The following is a 17,854-nucleotide window of genomic DNA, read 5'->3' as shown; positions in this document are numbered from 1 at the left end:
GAAGTAGCTACTATTTATTTGCACTTTTTACCTAATTATTTTTAAAATGAAATTATTTATGATCAACCTAACATAAATGATTTATATTATAATTTTATTTTATAATTGTATATCTATTTAGAAAAGAATTAAGTAAAAAGCACAAAGAAATGGAACATAATTCTGCTGAAAAGTCAGAGAGGAAGGTGAAGGTTACCATTTAAGTCATTCTACAGGCGTTTGTTAACAATAAAGGAAAAGAAGAGACTATTAATATTGGTTAAAAATTTCACCTTTGATAATACACTTTGATAATAGTTCTGTAACTGCCAATTCTTTTATTATTTTTATATAGACTGTTCAATGCTCGCTTAAAATCTTCATATACTGAGTGAATATCTAAGTTGAGAGCCCATTTCATGTAGCACCCTCATTGCAAAAATATGGTCTATTTCTCGAATACCGGCCTGGTAATCGTACTGGGACTATTTATTAGCTACTATTTTGGCCAATATATTGTAATCAACAGATAGAGCAGTACGGGACATTTTCACGAAAGGTTTTATCACCTTTGTTTGAAATTGGGTACATTATTCTAATTGATCATTTCCCTGGCAATCGTACTTTTTTCCCTAAATTTCAAGTATGAGCTCCAAAATATTGTTGCCACCAAGTATACAGCTATTCACCTCTAATTTCACCAACTTGGATAATCCCTTGGTTTCCTGGAGTTTTATTGTTCTTCAGGCTCACGATTTCTTCCACATCCTCTTTCTCAGAACCCTTAAGTAATTTTCTCTTACCAACTCAAATGTCTCGTCAATATTTCCTCTAGTGCACCGTCTATTTCTCCTTGAATCTGTTCTCTGTCCTTCCCTTACAAAAATCCATATTTGGCTGAAATATTTTTCTTTTTCACTTCTTAAAACTTTTTAACTATTTTATTCTCTCCAACATGTTCCATTTTTTCTTACGATTTATGGCCAAGCTCTCTTTTTCCCTACTGCATATTTCATTTGCCTCTATCGTTTTTATTATCCTCCGCATTTAACCTTGGAAGTTTCCTACAATTGCATTATTTTTTTGTTTCTGTATTATTAAAACTGTCCGGTAGGACAGTTGTATAAGGGTTGACCATCAAAAACTGCACGAAAAAGCGTAACGTTGAAAAACACCCAACTTTGACAATTTTTTTCTCTTTTTCTATAAAAGATAAAATTCCCAAATTTTCTTTAAATCTTACTCCAAACCCTCCTTCATAACTGTAATTTTTTTGCAACCACCCAGATCTAATAGGTTTCGAGAAAAAAGTTGCCGAAAATGAGCAAAAACCGCTTTTTCAAAAAATGTTCTTGTTCTTGTTCTTCTTCTTGTTCTTGTTCTTGTTCTTGTTCTTGTTGTTACCTTTTTTGTAAACAACGTAGCGCCTAAACGCGTGAACCGATTTTCATGAATGAGGTGTCATTCGATTCGGAATTTTATGTAGATGTGCCTTTTGGGGGTCTCGACCCTGTACATCGTATGGGAGAGGAGTTAGCCCCCTTTATGTAAGGCCCCCTCCAAAATTATTATTACTAATTACTCTGTAAATCTTGGCCCGATTTTGATAAAATTTGGTAGGATGATAGGGTTAGGGCTCCCCTACGTAACATTAAAGCGGCGATCAGCTCTTACACTTGTTAAGGGGAAGTATAGGAATCGTTTCAAATTATCGACACGTGAACCGATTTTCATGAATGAAATGTCATTCGAATCGAAATTTTGTACAGATTTGCACTTTAAAAGTCTCGACGCCGTGCCTCATAAGGAGGGGAGTTTGCCCCACCCAAATAAGGACCTTTCTAAAACTATTATTACCAATATTTCTATAACGCTTAGTTTGATTTTGATAAAATTCAGCTCGAATAAGTGGTTAAAGCTCCTCTACATTGCTGATGCTCTTGCACCTACTAAGAGGAAGTACTGCAATCGTTTAAATTATCAATGAGTGAACCGATTTAAATCAATGAATTGTCGTTCGATTAAAAAATCTTTGCCTCTTTGCCTAGAAGTTCTGCAATCGCAGTTTATTTTTCTTACTCCTCTTAAAAGGAAGTAATGAAATCGCAGTTTAATTTTGCTATTCACGCACAAATACCTTCCTATGTTATTCAAAACGCTTTTTCAAGAAAAGTTGTTACTGAGGATGGTTTGGGGGACCTTAACGATAATCATTCTTTAAAAAGATCTCTCTAGTGGTAGTTACGGTTCCGACTTACCATCTTATCAGGTTATAATGATAGAATTGCTTATTCCAAATTTAAAAAAATCTGTAAAGCAGATATGTAACTTTGTAAAATAGACAAAAAGGAAAATCTATCCAAAAGGTACAAAAATCTCTTTAACAAAAACTTACAGTTTAAAATGTTAAGTATAAGGGTTGATTAAACGCCAAAAGGTACACAAATCAGCAAGCACCCAAAATTTCATTAATTCTTCATTAATATTTAAGTAATTTTACTGCATTAATATTCATTAATATTTTTTAGAATTTATTAGATGTCACAGACCCTTATGCTGGCCACTTCATTTATAATATTTTTTTGTTATAATTATGATAAATCACACATATGTACATGCATGTTAAAGTAGAAAAAGACAAAGTTAGAGTAGGCTACTGTCTTGAATTCGTCTTACCGAAATATTCGAGAGCACAAATAACACACAGTTATAACAAGTAGATTATTCAACAACAATTATTGATTTCTCTATTTAAATTTAATTTTACTTATAGTAAAATACTGGAATAATTAGCTGTCCTAAAAATAACATATCTTATTTACTTTATTTTACATATTACATTTTTTTTTATAAAAAAAAGTTTTGAATTTTTTAGCCTCATAATTTTTTTTTATTTTTTATAACGTTTTTCTTTTTAACCTGTATTTAATAGTTTGATTATTATAAATAACTTGATATTACAGTCAATCTACAGTGCTACTTGAACAAATATTTTGTAGACGAAAATGGCCAGCATAAGGGTCTGTGACATCTAATAAATTCTAAAAAATATTAATGAATATTAATGCAGTAAAATTACTTAAATATTAATGAAGAATTAATGAAATTTTGGGTGCTTGCTGATTTGTGTACCTTTTGGCGTTTAATCAACCCTTATACTTAACATTTTAAACTGTAAGTTTTTGTTAAATATCCCAACACATCTCTTTAAAATTTGTTTGTTCGTTGTTTTTTTTTTTTTGTTTTTTTGTAACGTTTTGTTCTATGGCACAATTTAAGTTGCAGCAGAAATGCTTTCCTGAACACTGCCCTCTTTTCTTACAGTTATTTGATTTAAATCTTTTGAACTACCCCTTCAAATAGCGAATGCTTTCTTTATCAAATTCCAGAATACTGGCATTCCATTGATCAATTTTTGTTCCTGATTACCAAACATATCCTCTCTTAACCCTTGAGCCGTTACCTTATGTGAAGTGCCATAAGCCTCACCTCGGGTCATATTGACCCAGCATTAAAAACTATTAAATAAAAAGGAAAAACTAACTAATATCATGTTATAGGGAATAGAAATCGAAGACAAAACATTTATTTATACTTTAATAAAACAGAAATACAAATTTTAAATAAAATCAATAACATAAAGATGTAATTTCTAAATGAGGTGCTGCTTAGCATGTAATGAAAACAGAGAAAATATTAACAGTTCACAATTAAAATTAAAACAGTTAATTAATTACAATTATTTCTACAGTTAGTGCAAATAGTTACTGAGTGTATCTTACATATGTAATTTTTAAGTTACTGCAAAAAGTAGGATATTTATTGTCCCTTGTACTAGGGCATATGTGGCATCTTCTTCGTTTTTTAGGGTTAGGAATGTCTTCTTCATTTGTTGTAATCGGAAGAATTGTTGCGCCTTCTTCTTGCAGATAAATATTGATCCTCACTTTCAAATCCCGTGAGATCAAGGTGCTCAGCGACCTTCTGATAATGGCGTTTCGCAATAATTGATGTCCCAAACTTTTGAGGAAGGTGCGTCGGTCCATTTTGAAGTTTATATTTTTACGTTGAGCATTATTTTTATATGTTAAATCCTACCCCCACTCCCACTGGGGTCGCTCCCTTAGCTTTTACACAGTGGTGGACCGCGATAGACTTCGGTCACTAAACTCCCAGAACAATCTCCACGGACAATAATTACATCACCCTCGGCGGCAAGGCAACTTTGATACTCGAACCTTTCTTCTCCGGCTCAGGTAAATCTGGCCTTTTGTTTATACAGTGGTGGACCGCGATAGACTTCGGTCACTCAACTCCCAGAACAATCTCCACGGACAATAGCTACATCCCCCTCGGCGGCAAGGCAACTTTGATACTCGTACAATATTATTAATGGCAATAACAATAAAAAAAATCCTTTTATTGATTAAAATTAAAGAATTACTTGCTTCGGAGTTTTATTGGAGGAGAAAAATGTCACTCAAGGAATCACCTCTGGTCAAAACTCTAAGAAATGAATGACACAAGCCGTCACCTCGGGTCAAAATTGCTGGTTCGAGCCCGTACAGCAGGCGGCGGGAAAAATTCCTATGCCATCTCAATCAAAATACGTCAAAAAGAGATAAATAAAAATTTCGCGAACCCAGCCCTTATAGATATTAAAATAGAAGACTTGAAAGTATGAGCTGGGTCAATATGACCCGACGTGACGGCTTAAGGGTTAACTTCTTAGTATCGCTGTTAGTAAACAGATTTTAATCTTCAATAAAGTTTTTCATGTATGCTAAACATAGATAACTCATCATTTAGAGCTACTGGATGTGTTTAAAGATATTTTACATAGAAACATTCTATCAGGAGAAATCCTGGAATAAGTTTACAAGCTTTATTTTAATTATTATAGTTATTCATATTATTTTAAGAACAATCTGAACATACAGCCAAATAAAGAGTGCTGTGATGTTGTAAGTAAGAGTGAGTAAACTATGCTGATATTCTCCTCACAAAGGAGGTATTGATGGACAGAATTCCAAATAAACACTTCACTGTGCTAGAAGTGACCAATAGGGATTTTTTATTTCCAGATTTAGGTATCCTTATTGTGTTATCTATGTCAGACAATAGTTGCTTGATTCTGTTACATTTATTGTATATTTTATTTCATTTATTTACCTCAACAAACAGTTACAATGCCAACGTAAATGTACTTATAAAAACATAAAATCAAGCCAATGACAAGGCAAACACAAAAGAATAATAAACTGTACACTCACTAGCAAATATAATGCACAAAAACTTATGCTAATATTCTTATCTGACGCAAACATGTCCAGCTCTTCGGAGACTAAAACTTTCAGGCTTCCAGTAGCATTTGTCAAAGAACTGTTCTATTCGCTAATGTTAGAGAAATGAGAAATGTTAAACATTCCAGATACATCTGAGTCTAACTGGCGGAACATGGAATCAATCACAAGTTTGATAAGATTTCGTCACACCTCGCCATTTAGAATCTTGAAAACAAAAAACAGATCATATCTCAGTCGCTTGTCTTTTAGGGAATCCAAATTCACCACGTCGTCATTGCACTGCCTTGAATATTTGAGGAAGAGGGCTACCTTCCACTACATCCTTTCTAACTGCTATATTTTGCTTACTTTGTGTGGATTCTTAAGAAGAAGACGATTCCATGTTTATGCCTGGCAAGACAAATGGATTTCATGCCTTTGGAATCCTTGATACCAATGCCTTTGGAATCCTTGATACCAATGCAATGTTAAACATAAACCCCCTAGCTTTAGCTTTATCTGACACACTTCATTTACATATGTGCTCGTGCTCTTTGAATTGGAGTCTCTGGGTACATAAATATTACCTTTTCATGCAAATGAAGGAGCGAGGAATTTTTAAAGGTAGTGAATAAAAATAGATTTGATGAATTAGGGTACGCAAAAACATAAGCTAAAATTCTTTGCTTTAACTGCTAGTTTTAAACGTGATTGATGCACTAGAAAATACAGGGAACTGGATCTGTCTAAACATCATTACTTACTTTTTACTTTTTTTTTTTTTGTTTAAACCATTCATAAAAAATGTAGTGATTTACTCCTTTAAACAATCAGAAAACATTTCCAATAAAATGTAATAGATAACCAACAATGAATGAAAGTATTTATATTCACTCATTCATAGCCAGAAGAAGTTAATGTGCCTTACTTATAGTAATTAATAACTAGTGAAATTAATTTTATTTAAAAAAACAATATTACCTATAGTATATTTTCACATATTTATATCACGAAAGAACACATTTCTCTACCTAGGTAACCAACGGAAACACACTGCAGATAGTGTCCCTTGGCTGACTCAACCTCGTGTTATTCGTCTTGTTCTAACAGAAATTGCAGTCTGTAATTTCTGCAAGTATTTATATATTTCTATCTTTTTCCCTATTTTTGTAAATATTGCTTTAAAAAAAGAGTATACTCAGAACTAATTCTAGAAATAAAATTTTGGTCATATTTTACAATTTTTTGTATTAATCGTAGTAAGAGAAAAATATCGGGTATTTCAAATTTTTCTCTTATTGTAAAATTGTAACGCTGATGGATAGCAAAAATAGTCAGCTCCCGAGGCAACAGGTAAAATTACTAAAACTGGTGATTACTGGACGATGTCTAAAATACACCATGCCTCGAGTTTGAGGGGCCCCAAAATAATAGAATATAAGATTAATGTAAACAATATACCCTCCGAGCTCATAAAACATCATCAGATTGTGTTTTGGTTTCAGAAACTATCGTTTGTTAGAAAATATTTCAAAAATGCCGTTTACAATTTCGCTCCTTGTTTGTTTATGTTTTAATTGTCATTAATAGTTGTTTATAAATGTAAAAATTACTACAATTTCTTTGTTTTTTTTCATCTCAACCTGTCTTATAATTCGGCTTTTCAGCCATTATGTGCCGTGCAGACCAGTTGGCTATGTATGCTAGCAAAACTGAACTGTTCATTATTGACACCCAACAACATTACAAGGATGGCTTCCAGTGTGTCTTCTTCATATGTTATTATTAAGAATTCCTATTCTGCTTAAGGAAAGTGGGGTAAATACTTGTGGACAGCAGGTTCCGGAAATTCACCACAAAACAGGGTGCGGCAAGTTATAGGACACTGTTCTTAAGAAGAGACTGGTTACTCTTCTCTTCTAATTTCGTCCTCTTATCTCCTTATACCTTACAGTTTGAGGCAGCTTTAAGACATGATTTAGCATTTTTGTATCTGTAGGTATACTGTTTGGTTCATACTATAGCCTTGCTCTGCTAAGAGGTCGGACTCTTCATTTCCTGAGACGTCATAAGCTCTAGGGGCCCATATACATATTACTATTTTTCAGACTTATGTTGTAAGACTATCAAGGTGTTCTCTTGGTTCTTTGCTGAGAAAGATAGAACCTGGAGAATTGTAGAAAAAGAAGTTCGTTTTTACGGTATTTGTCGTCATGATAAATCTAACATTATTGGTTTCAGGAGCATTATCACCAACAACTGCCAAGATTTTTAACGCTAGGTGCTCGGAGACAGCTTCCTTTATTGCCCAGTTGACTTCAAAATAAATAATTTTATTTCGTATGTAGCTTATTCACTAATTAAATCCGAGTAAAATGAACTTAAAACTATGAGAAGTGTTCAAAGTTTTCAATGAAGCAACTAATATAGTGTAAGATTAGGTGGAAGTACATGTCGTACCCTGCGATATGTTTTTACCAATGAGACGGGCGACTTTGATACTTCATCTGTGGAATAAGAGATCATTTGTTTTTATCCCCTAACCCTAGACCCTTTCACTGGCCTCATAACTAAACGCTTTAAATCACTTTCGGACTTGATAATTACAAAACATGGCCGAATGGTAGAAATGCCAACAATTATTATTGTTAAAGATTATTTTAACATACTGTTCTTCTTGTATAAAGCTTGTAATTTGACAGATTTTCTATTTGGAATTTTCCCCAAAACTAACCGTTTTGGAGCCCTCTGCTTTAGAAAACGAGTTTTTTTTTTTTTTTACAGATTCTTCTATCTGGCATTATTTTAAAACGCTTTTAAAATAAATAAACCCTCGATATAGTTGAATCAATTTGCTCAATTGCTCAATATTGTTGTCAGAAGATGTTCACGTCAGGTGTCTCCGCTTGACGCCAAAGCACATTAATTTTTTTTTTGTATCATTAATTTAGTCTTCTTAAATTTTTTTTTTTTTTTTTTTTTTTATTATGATTATTATTTGCAACTGTACAAAAATATACATTTAGCAAAAGTGCAAAAATACTAGTAACATTCGATTGTGCCACTGAGCTGGCTCAGTACCACAACCAGGATGACAGGATGAGAGAAACCAATCAGCGCTGGAACTCTCTAGGTACTTATTGGGGGTTTAGGAGGCAATGAGGTCACGTGGCCAGCGCCGTTTTAGACGACGTGGAGGATTGTCAGGATGGGACGATGTGGATAGTGATTGAGCCAGAGGATTTGGGTGATCAGAGAGTTTGCTGTGGAAATTTAGGAATCGGGTGTGGATTAACTCATTTACGTAGGTTATATTGAGATCATGATGGAGGGTGCGGTTGGAGACATAGAATGGTGCGTTAACGATTCGGCGGAGGACTTTAGACTGGAAAGATTGGATAGGTTGGATGTTAGATGGTTTGGCGGAGCCCCACAATTCTGCTCCATATGTCCATATTGGTCGTAATAGTGTTTTGTAAAGTGTAAGTTTGTTTTGTACGTTCATGGAGGATTTCGGTCCAAGGAGTCTCCTTAGTAGTCCGTAGCGTCTGTTCAGTTCTTGTCTTTTAAGTCTTGTGTGAGGATTCCAGGTTAGACGGCTATCTAGGTAGAGCCCCAGATAACGAACCTGTGTGGAAGTCGGTAGGTCAGTATTGTTAATAGTTAGTGGAGGGCAGGTCTGTCTTCGTAATGTGAATGTCACCTGTATACATTTGGTAGTGTTAAGTTTAATTCTCCATGTTCGGCACCAAGCTTCTATGAGCTCAAGGTGTTCTTGGACAATGTTAGAGACTTGAAGAGGATCAGGGTGGGAAGATAGTATGGCGGTGTCATCAGCGTAGGTTGTGATTAGGGTTTGGGGATGGATAGGGATGTCAGCAGTATAGATGGTGTATAGGATTGGTCCAAGTATGCTGCCCTGTGGCACGCCAGCGTGTATTGCATGAAGATCAGAGACCTCTCCACCGCATCTCACTCTGAAACAGCGATCGGTAAGGTAGGATTGCAGGAGTTGGTAAAAAGGAGTGGGGAGGAATTTTTTAAGTTTAAATAGTAGTCCTGGGTGCCAAACTCTGTCAAAAGCCTGGGCCACGTCGAGGAAGACACCCAGGCAGTACTTCTTTTGTTCTAGAGCCGAGGAAATAGTATCGACGACTCTGAATGACTGTTGGATAGTGGAGTGACGGGTGCGAAAACCAAACTGATGGGTAGGAATGATATTTTGGACTTCTAGGATGGGGATAAGTCTCTTAAGGAGTAATTTTTCCAAGACTTTGGATAGAGTAGGAAGAAGGCTAATAGGTCTATAAGAAGATACCTCGCTAGGAGGTTTATATGGTTTAGGGATAAGAGTTATTAAGGAATATTTCCATTGAGCCGGAAAGTGGGTTGTGCGTAGGATAGAATTGAAAATGGTTGTAAGGAAAATAATGGCCTTCCGTGGAAGTTGGCGAAGTATGACAGGAGTAATGAGATCATGTCCAGGGCTTTTTTTTCGAGGTAGATGGTCAATAAGGAATTTAACCTCGGAAGGATGAATTGGTTTGGAAGGAAGGTGGAGTGGAAGGGGAATGTCAAGATTTTGAAGGACATGACTCACATGGAGAGGATCAACTACATCAGGATGTGGAGTGAAGGTTTGCTGTAAAGGGCAAACACATCAGCCCTTTCCTTATCGCCCCTGTCTTCTTAAATTAGGTAAATAACCAAAAATAGTATTTTGAATCAACTCAATCAAGAAACACCGCAGTCATTTTACTTTCTCTACTGCAAGCACTATCTTTTTCAATTCCTTTTCTGGTTAAGTAACGGAAGTATTGCGATTAAATTTCCTCGTACGGCTGCACTATTTAACGGAAGATATATTCCTTCCTTTTTTTCTCCTCAAAATGTATTTTAAGTATTATTTCTGTGTAATGTATCCAGTGTAATACATTATTATTATTATTATTATAAGAGAGCGTTATGCCAATATAATGAATTTTACGAAAATTTCAAAACCAGAAGTATCATTTTGTTGAGTGTTTTAAGGTTTAATCGAAAATCCTCCTTCGATTTTTTTTGTAAATTTTGAATTTAACAAATTAGTGCAAAGTATAAGTACATCAACTAGTTTCGGATACATAATTTTTTTTTAACTTAGCTCATTCTGAGAAGGAAGGGAGAAGCAAGGTCAATGTAGTCATTACAATGTAGTGTGCAGTTTTACATCCTGCACAATTTGAATTAGAATGCAAACGTTTTAAAATGAGTAAAATAGTACCTGGAGAATTGTAGAAAAAGAAGTTAGTGTGTTTTTACGGTATTGGTCGTCATGATAAATCTAATGTAAAGTAAGTGGACCTCGTTGAAATTTCAATATTTGCTTTATTTGGTAAAGTCAAAGATTCAATTAAATATGAATTCAAAATTGCGTATGCAAAAAAATTCGGATGAGCAAAAGTACGACCAGGAGGGAAGCATTCATTTTTAGGTCAGAAATGTGCTCTTTGTGAGAGATAGTAAAAGCACGCGCTGTAGTTAAATATTAAACATTATCGAGATATAATTAATAAAATTTAGTTTAATTTCGAATAAATAAGTATAATGATAATATAACTTATTTTCCTGTTATGTTAATGAGAGGGAAGTGAAAAGTTATGTGACAATGTGAGCGTAACACTTCCGGCTACAGTAAGGAGTTCGAGGGAAACTGGCATTCTCATCTAAATTATAAATACAATGGCACAATAAAGAGTTATTAAGTTATAAAATGATTTTATAGTCTGGGCTAAGTTCAGATATCACAAGATAGATGTGAAGACCAAACTACACCGATTATGTAATAAACAATGAGCACATCAGACTTAATATCCGAACAACTCTTTCGTAGCGTTCCCAAGACTTTCATTTTGCAGTTATTATCACTCTTAGAGCATCTGCTAGTATTAGTGATAGTGCACTCGATTAGCTGGAAATTCCAGGCTCAAATTCAGCTGCCACCATTATATTTTCTTTTCTGAAGTGCCTATGCAGCTTTCTACCGAACAGAAACTTATTTTTGTGACATATGCATTGATTGAGGCCAAATATTTTGTAGATCAAGAGGTCAATACGTATTATTTATCTGAAATGGCAGATTAAAGTTCAGCGTAAGTCACTGATCCCTTCGAACTCCTGTGAATTTCTTGAAAAAGCTGGATACAATAATTTCTTGGGCCGTAAGTAATCATCTAAGTTTAAAGTAAGGCTAGGAAATAAAATCCATTATTAGAGGTTAACTCCATATTTATAAATTAAATTTTCCAATTTATAACCAACCTGATTTGGAGTCCTGTTCCTGACTGTTTTTTTCTCCATATTGCAGATACCTCAGGAGGCTCTGGACTAGAAATCTATGACCTTGTAATTAGATTAATGAGAGTGACGTAGTCTGACAAGGGAAGACCTTGGGTAGTCCTTCCTCTGGTTTTTTGCTGGTTTTTTTGTGACAGCAGAGGAAAGAAGAAATATTGATGATAGCAGTTCAAATCATTTGAAGTAAAAAAGAGAGAGTTACTTCTGTAAACAGAAAAGTATTGACGTTAAAAAGAGAGAATTAATTTTAGAGGTAATTTCATTCACAACACAACTAATTGTTTTATCGCGATGATAAAGACAAGGCATCTTTCAGTATTTCCAACCATATTAGCTATGATTGTGCAATAATAACTGAACTGGTTAATATATTAATTGCCTTAAAAAATAAATTAATGTTCAAAAAATAAATATTTTTATGAAAAGCAATAATAAAGTACATACTTTACTCCAAACGTGTGTTTGAGGATAGATTCGTGCATTACACTTCGCGCACTTATACAATTACCATAGAATCAAGGCAGTCGTTTATCTTCTCAAAATTATCAGCATTCTTGATGTTACCTTTTGAAAATAAAGCAGATCTTTAGAGCACTTTTAAAAGAAAGGACCACCGTTAAAAAAGTGAAAGGTCAAAACTATTCAGTCAAGGCTCACTTCGTTGGTTACATCATCAATAAACCGAAGAAAGCATCAAACGACCTAAGTGAATAGTTACGTATAAACCTCAAAACTTAACACGCAGTTCCGGCCTACACCTACATTTTAACACGCATGATTTATTTTTATGTTTATTTATTTATTTGTGTGTGTGTGTGTGTGTGTGTAAAGGATTTGACATTGAATTTGTCTTAGTACTTTCCCACAAAACAAAGAGTGTACATTTCCATTCTCTCCAATTATTGTTGTTGCAACATTGATTCAAGTATTAACTTGAACTAGTAATGTTACAACTCTTTGAACCTATGTTTTACCGATTATTTTTTTTAATCTTTAGTTCTCAAAGAGATTGTTTGATGAAAAGTGGCATCACCAAAAAGAATTTTCTTGAAATATCTTGTTAAAAACAACTTTCTTGCTTTATAACCAAAAAGTCGTTTTAGATCTCAATATCGACCCAATTAGATAAATTCAAAGTGTTTAAATATCTTCTTTGATAGTCAGTCAATTCTAAACGAATCAGCTAAGCCAGCTGGATGTCAAAGAGAAAATGTCTGGACCATCTTGTCAAGAAAATGGTTGTTCGGCATTTCTGAATTCCAGGTCAATACACCATCTTCTCAAAATTATCAGCATTCTTGATGCAATGTATTGCTAAAGTAGAGTGATAGCAAAGTTCATCCAAAGTATTTTCTATAATTCTAGAACAACCCAAAGAAGAAACATAAAAACAATGTACACATTTGAAGTTGAAAGAGAAAGTTGCATTTTTTAAAAATCACACTCACTTAAAGCTTTCTTCAGGTTAATCATATTAGCAACAACCATTCAAGGCAAGCTTTTATCTCTGACTTATTTTGCTAACAGCTACATTGTCTAAAGAACGTTTATCTTCCTAATAAGTTATTTATAGCTGATTCGAAACTTGATCTATTTGATTGATAAAGTAAAAATTAATTTGTATGGATATGAGAAATTTAGGATAGAAGTCGATTTAACTCATGGTACTCGCCAAAAAGTTTTATTTTCCATGGTTAAACTCAATTTTAATACTTATAATCATTTTCGAGGCCGATTAAATAATGAGAAGTGTTTCTACAGAATAAAGTCCTTTTAAAGAATATAGTTAGTGTTTAAACTGTTAAGATTTATAATTCCAAATTGTTGACTATTTTATAAATATTTGTCCTAGGTGCCCTAAGATTTCCTCTATTCTGTCAACTTGGGAAGGATTCTGAGACCACTATGGCACCAGGACATCTTGAAAGATAGTAATAATAGTAAACTAAAACTAAATAATTAATCAACATTATTAACTATTAAAATTTTTATTTCCTCGAAAGAAATTTAATTATAACCCTAATTAGAAATTTATAACAGCATAGTAAGACTCTTGTTTTTACTAATTGAACGTGTCATAAAACAAAAGGTAAATAAACAATTTCCACTAATATCAGATTGTTATTAATTTTGCGATGCATAAAATAAAGATAAATGATGGATTATAAATATGAATAAAAAATTATTATCTATCCCACAATTGCATGAAAGAGAGTCTACAATTATACAAGGCACTGTGCGAATTTTATATAATTCAAGATTGTTCACTTTCTAACAAAAGAATTCTAGATCTTTGTACGCTGGTAGAATATTTAAGTGACGCATGAAATTTTAATTTGTAAGAATCCTACACACTCACGTGGTTAGCTGGGTATCAGGCAATTATTTTTATTAAAAAATTGATATTTCACTTAAATTAAATAATACTCATTAAGTATCTGATAACTAATATTTTAATTATTAAACGATATTATTTGACTGATATTGACAAGCAAAATTATACTCTACTAACTTTTAGAAAATATTTTAGAAAAGTTTAAAGTAATTTTTTTTTATAAAAGTTACGGTTAATAAATTTGCTGAATCCCACATTGTATAATCTATTGTAGGTATATCTTGTTAACCTAAATACTTTAAATCTTTTTGCTTAGTGGCTTTTTTCAAATTATTTCTTGAAAAATGTTTAATTTGGTCGGAAACATTCTTTCCTCTTTTAAATAATGTTCGATTGGAGAAAGTGTGATTGCATTAATCTGTTGGAATCTAAATTGCTTTGGTGGAACAGACAATATTCATGAAAATATCTCCTTGCCTGATGCCTAATCATGATGCCACTGTGGAAGCTAAATCCATCGTTGTTGAGACCTTCTTAATTCTTTTACCCATCCCAAATTTTGAATAATTCATCTAGTTTCCAACGTAAAATTGCCATTAAGCTATTTAATTAGGAGAATAATAATAAATAATTATTGGCCAAAGAGATCTTCTTATAAATAAAGTTAAGAAGGACAATAATAACCACATATAATTACAATAGGTAATAGGAAAATTATTGTTACAAAATGCTACTGGCATAAAAGAAGAATGGAATAGAAGTGATGAGAATTAATAATAACTAGGAAGAATATGTTATTAGACAGATAACAAAAATAAGTCTGGAGAGCTCTGATCTTCAGGATGTACAGCACCATACGTCCAATTGAAGCATTAGTTACGCAGTACAGAGTTCTGTTCTGCACTAATCCATGAACCATTGTCATTCATACTCTTAGAGATACACAAACAATCTATACATTTCTATAATTAGATTGCGTCTCATTCTTGCAACTCTTCTCATTTTGTCAGTTTAAATCAAATGTAATTTTGGGCAAATATTTTCGCTTGGTTAAAGAGAAGTCTGAGGTCGAAATAAACAAGCCCTTTTGTATCTAAAAATAAAAAATAAATAGGGTAAAGATCGAAATTATAGAGCACTAGCGATACAAATCTACGATTGTGTTACGTAACGTGCACAATCTGTTTTTATTCTATCACAAAAAAAAATCATTTATAATTTGGATTTTTTTTTATACATAATACATATTTATTTCGAAGCTCCTTGAGGATTTGAAAAAGGTTTAACAGAGACTGAGAAAAAATTCGAAATGGTAATAAACCCGTACAAATGTACATTCGGGTTAGAATTTTCGAATATAAAGCACGAGTTACCATTACTTAGCAGGAACTTATTAACCGAGCTGCCAGTCAGACAATATGTTAATGACCATTCTGAAGAGACAGAAGTAACTTTAGCATACGTTGCACCTGACACCTCCTAAGGAGAAGTCCTGCAACATCGAAACGGAGGTAATTGGATCCCATTAGGATTCTTTCAGTGACCTTGAACTCGACGCAAATCCAGCAATCTACGTGTAATTTAGAACTCCTAGTGATTAAGTTAGCCATAAAATACTTCCGAAAAATGCTACAATAAAGAAAGTTTGTCGTCTTGATGGATTGTGTATCTTCATCTAGCCTTCCACCCAAGAAAGTCGCTAATTTCAATTGAAGGCTCAATTTTGTTAGAGAATTTTCCTCAATGACACGCCAAGTGAATGGAGAGGCAAACCTAGCTTTGTCGAGAATTGGGGATGCGTAAGGTTAGCCAACGCCAAGGCGTAACAGCATGACGCCATTTTATCCCCTTTCACTAATAAACCAATCATACTCGGCTACACATTCTTAATCCTAGCTGGAAGCGAAACGTCTACTCTTATCTCTTTCAAGAGTCCTATATTTGATGCAATTCATACGACTATCCTTCTTACCAAGAATTTGCCGCAAGCTAATCTCGAGAAAATAAATTTTGACCCAAAATGAACAGTGACATATGGAATTGGGCTGAAAGTTGTCCACCTTGCCAGAAGCCAATACTGTGCCATCACTCGGAGAGATATTTGCATCAACCAAGATACTTCATGAGCCAGTTACAACCTCGCAGAAGATATTGTTACACCGCTGCACTCAATTTACTCCAACGTTTGATTTAAAGATGTGAATATCAAAATATCTTTACTACCGCCTTGATCCTACCTGGGGTAACCCCTTTCTTGAGTTCGTGAACTCAAGTTTTTAAATTAACTAAATTTTCTACTTCATTTTCACTTTTTCAAAATACATGCTAATTTTTGAAAATGTAAACTTTGTTTGAACTCATTCATTATTCGGTTTAAAAACTTTACCCTAAGAAGTACATTGCAAAAAAAATTGTAATTTCCTGATGTAATGAAATCGTTGTTTATTGTTTAATATTTTAAAGATTACCTATTACGAGTGCATGTGCATTATTTAGTTCATATGTTACAAGAAACAAAATCTCAAATGCGAAAACACCTTAAATGTAGCTTCCGTTATTATAGTAAAAAAAAAAAAATTAAGTACCAGTTCAATAGTCGAGAAGCCATTCACAGCTCAACTAAAATCATCCACCATATCTGCCACAAGTTGGAAGTTATTATAATAATTAGTCTCGTAAAAGTAGAGGTATGTTTTGGTTTATTTTCATTTTTATCTGATGACTATAGATCTTTTATTTCCAAACCCATTTTGGAATTTGTTATTTAATACAAAAAAGACAATGTTTTCTTCATTCCTCCTAGTTGTTTGATTCCGTAATTGTGTTTCCACTATTTCATACAGTGGACGTAGTGTAAGTTATATCGTTCCAACAACCTTAACGTTTACAATTATAATTTGTTTTAGAAAAAATTTCAGACTTGACACGGGGACACTGAAACAAAATATTTCTGTACAGCATTTGCATGGAATGACATAAACTACAAAAATAAACAAGTTTTGTAAAACCTAATTTATAATTTCTGGAACTGATAATAAATTTTGTAAAATTTTTTCGGCCAAAATATTATATTAATTATATAAATATTATATTAAAATATATATTTATATTAAAATTGTCCGTAGGAGTGCTGTATAAGGGTTGATTGTCATAAACTGAGCGTAATGTTGAAAAACTCCTAATTTTGACCATTTTATTCAAGATAAAATCCCAAATTTTTAAAAAATAAAGAGCATATCCTCATTTAAAAGTGTAAATTTTTGCAAAAACGCGGATCAAATAGATGTCGAGAAAAATGTTACCATATATGGGCAAAAATTGTAACCATTTTTATGAAACGTTCGTAAATTAATCATTATAATAAAAATTATAAAAAAATTAAAGGAATTTTAAGTTCATGAAAACTACTGTTCTTGAGTAATACAATAGACTGCTTTCTCAAATTGGTGCCCCAGTTTAAATTGTTACCATGCAAGTTGTATTAGGTATGCACCTTCCACTGAATAGACCAGATTAACGAAGCAAGTTTTCAAAGCAGCAATATTTCAAAACAGACCAATCACAGCAGGAAAGAATTTGCTTAAATATTTTATTCAAGTTACAAAAAGCTGGAATCAGGTAAGGTATATTTAGAAGGTTCGACCTAATAAGGATTTCGAGAACTCGATTACTGAAAGGCATCCCTTGTCGATTTCTGATTGAAAACAAAGAAAATAAATTAAAATGTGTTATCAGCAAACAAGCAGATAGACGACTTACATTATGAAAGTATAGAACAGCTTTAGTAAAAGAGAAGCATTATTTTACCCTCATATCTTCATGAATTTTAAGAGCAAGAACATCAAAGAACAAAAAAAAACTAATTTCTGCAAATGTCAAGAAAAGGATTTCTGTGGCAAATGTAGGACTGTTCAAAAAG

Source organism: Rhodnius prolixus, unplaced genomic scaffold (genome assembly GCF_049639745.1).
Source record: "Rhodnius prolixus isolate KJV_2025 unplaced genomic scaffold, Rpr scaffold_1, whole genome shotgun sequence".
In the NCBI taxonomy this organism is placed as follows: domain Eukaryota; kingdom Metazoa; phylum Arthropoda; class Insecta; order Hemiptera; family Reduviidae; genus Rhodnius; species Rhodnius prolixus.
The sequence above is the reverse complement of the archived record's forward strand: the minus strand, read 5'-3'. Positions refer to the sequence as shown.